This window comes from Arachis ipaensis, chromosome B10 (assembly GCF_059453495.1).
Source record: "Arachis ipaensis isolate K30076 ecotype BB chromosome B10, ASM5945349v1, whole genome shotgun sequence".
Lineage (NCBI taxonomy): Eukaryota > Viridiplantae > Streptophyta > Magnoliopsida > Fabales > Fabaceae > Arachis > Arachis ipaensis.
In genome coordinates, this window is record NC_142435.1 from 88,580,471 (window position 1) to 88,583,733 (window position 3,263).

The following is a 3,263-nucleotide window of genomic DNA, read 5'->3' on the forward strand; positions in this document are numbered from 1 at the left end:
CTTTCAGAAATTTTTGAACAGGCAGAGGAGATGGCAGCCGAAAATAATAATAATGCAAGGAGGATGCTTGGTGACTTTACTGCACCTAATTCCAATTTACATGGAAGAAGCATCTCCATTCCTGCCATTGGAGCAAACAACTTTGAGCTGAAACCTCAGTTAGTTTCTCTGATGCAGCAGAACTGCAAGTTTCATGGACTTCCATCTGAAGATCCTTTTCAGTTCTTAACTGAGTTCTTGCAGATATGTGATACTGTTAAGACTAATGGAATAGATCCTGAAGTCTACAGGCTCATGCTTTTCCCCTTTGCTGTAAGAGACAGAGCTAGATTATGGTTGGATTCTCAACCTAAAGACAGCCTGAACTCTTGGGATAAGCTGGTCACAGCTTTCTTAGCCAAGTACTTTCCTCCTCAAAAACTGAGCAAGCTTAGAGCTGATGTTCAAACCTTCAGACAGAAAGAAGGTGAATCCCTCTATGAAGCTTGGGAAAGATACAAACAGTTGACCAAAAAGTGTCCTTCTGACATGCTTTCAGAATGGACCATCCTGGATATATTCTATGATGGTCTGTCTGAGTTATCTAAGATGTCATTGGATACTTCTGCAGGTGGATCCATTCACCTAAAGAAAACGCCTGCAGAAGCTCAAGAACTCATTGACATGGTTGCTAATAACTAGTTCATGTACACTTCTGAAAGGAATCCTGTAAGTAATGGGACGCCTATGAAGAAGGGAGTTCTTGAAGTTGATACTCTGAATGCCATATTGGCTCAGAATAAAATATTGACTCAGCAAGTCAATATGATTTCTTAGAGTCTGCATGGAATGCAAGCTGCATCCAACAATATTCAAGAGGCATCTTCTGAAGAAGAAGCCTATGATCCTGAGAACCCTGCAATAGCAGAGGTAAATTACTTAGGTGAACCTTATGGAAACACCTATAACTCAACATGGAGAAATCATCCAAATTTCTCATGGAAGGATCAAAAGCCTCAACAAGGCTTTAATAATGGTGGAAGAAACAGGTTTAGCAATAGCAAGCCTTTTCCATCATCAACTCAGCAACAGACAGAGAACTCTGAACAAAATGCTTCTAATTTAGCAAATCTAGTCTCTGATCTATCTAAGGCCACTGTAAGTTTCATGAATGAAACAAGATCTTCCATTAGAAATCTGGAAGCACAAGTGGGCCAGCTGAGTAAAAGGATCACTGAAATCCCTCCTAGTACTCTCCCAAGCAATACAGAAGAGAATCCAAAAGGAGAGTGCAAGGCCATTGACATAAGCGCCATGGCCAAACCTGTGAGGAGAGGGGAGGACGTGAATCCCAAGGAGGAAGACCTCCTGGGACGTCCAGTGATCAATAAGGAGCTTCCCTTTGAGGAACCAAGGGACTCTGAGGCTCATCTAGAGACCATAGAGATTCCATTGAACCTCCTTATACCCTTCATGAGCTCTGATGAGTATTCCTCTTCTGAAGAGAATGAGGATGTTACTAAAGAGCAAACTGCCAAGTTTCTTGGTGCAATCATGAAGCTGAATGCCAAATTATTTGGCATTGATACTTGGGAAGTTGAACCTCCCTTGTTCATCAATGAACTAAGTGATCTGGATCAACTGACATTGCCTCAGAAGAGACAGGATCCTGGAAAGTTCATATTACCTTGTACCATAGGCACCATGATCTTTAAAGCTCTGTGTGACCTTGGTTCAGGTATAAACCTCATGCCTCTCTCTGTAATAGAGAAACTGGGAATCTATGGGGTGCAAGCTGCTAAAATCTCACTAGAGATGGCAGACAGCTCAAGAAGACAGGCTTATGGACAAGTAGAAGATGTATTAATAAAGGTTGAGGGCCTTTACATCCCTGCTGATTTCATAGTCCTGGATACTGGAAAGGAAGAGGATGAATCCATCATCCTAGGAAGACCTTTCCTGGCCACAGCAAGAGCTGTGATTGATGTTGACAGAGGTGAAATAGTCCTTCAATGGAATGAGAACTCCCTTGTGTTTAAAACTCAAGGATCTCCCTCTGCAACCATGGAGAGGAAGCAGAAAAAGCTTCTCTCCAAGCAGAGTCAACCAGAGCCCCCACAGTCAAACTCTAAGTTTGGTGTTGGGAGGCCACAACCAAACTCTAAGTTTGGTGTTGAACTCCCATATCCAAACTCTAAGTTTGGTGTTGGAGAGTCTCAACAAAGCTCTGCACATCTATGAGGCTCCATGAGAGCCCACTGTCAAGCTATTGACATTAAAGAAGCGCTTGTTGGGAGGCAACCCAATGTTTATTTATCTAACTATATTTTTCTTAGTTATGTGTCTTTATAGGTTCATGATCATGAGGAGTCACAAAATAAATATAAAAAAAAAAATTAAAAACGGAATCAAAAACAGCAGAAGAAAAATCACACCCTGGAGGAGCATCTGTCTGGCGTTCAAACGCCAGAACAGAGCATAGTTCTGGCGCTGAACGCCCAAAATGGGCAGCTTCTGGGCGCTGAACGCCAGAACAGGCATGGTTCTGGCGTTCAACGCCAAAAATGGCACACAGATGGGCGTTGAACGCCCAAAATGGCCACCAACCTGGCGCTGAACGCCCAGAGTTAGATACAAAGGCATCTTTACATGCCTAATGGTGCAGGGATGTAAATGCCTTGACACCTCAGGATCTGTGGACCTCACAGGATCACCTCAGGATCTGTGGACCCCACAGGATCCCCACCTACCTCCACTCACTCTCTTCTCTCTTCCCAATCATCCTCTATTCCCAAATAAACACTCATCCCTTCTGTCTTCCATTTACCACTCACACCCATACACCCACTTACCTTCAAAAATTCAACATCTCTTCCCCACCCAATCCCACCCATATGGCCGAATACACACAGCCATCCATCTCCTCCATATCCTCTTCTTCTTCTATTCTTTCTTCTTTTGCTCGAGGGCGAGCAACATTCTAAGTTTGGTGTGGTAAAAGCATAGCTTTTTTGTTTTTTCCATAACCATTGATGGCACCTAAGGCCAGAGAAACCTCTAGAAAGAGGAAAGGGAAGACAAAAGCTTCCATCAAGGGTCTATAGCTCAGTGGTAGAACATTTGACTGCAAATCAAGAGATCCCTGAGATACCTCAGGGGATACATTTTCTTCCACACAATTATTGGAAGCAACTAAGGGTGGAACATCAAGAGCACTCCATCATCCTTCATGAAATCAGAGAAGATCTAAAAGCAATGAAGGAGGAGCAACAAAGACAAGGAAG

General features: G+C 43.1%; 1 non-coding gene across 1 annotated transcript; it reads right to left on the reverse strand.

Annotated features, from left to right (window-relative positions):
• Positions 1-426: 426 nt before the first annotated feature.
• Positions 427-534, reverse strand: LOC148580789 (small nucleolar RNA R71). Its single transcript, XR_015895837.1, has one exon. It is a non-coding gene; the product is annotated as a small nucleolar RNA R71 (small nucleolar RNA).
• Between the last annotated feature and the right edge of the window lie 2,729 nt (positions 535-3,263).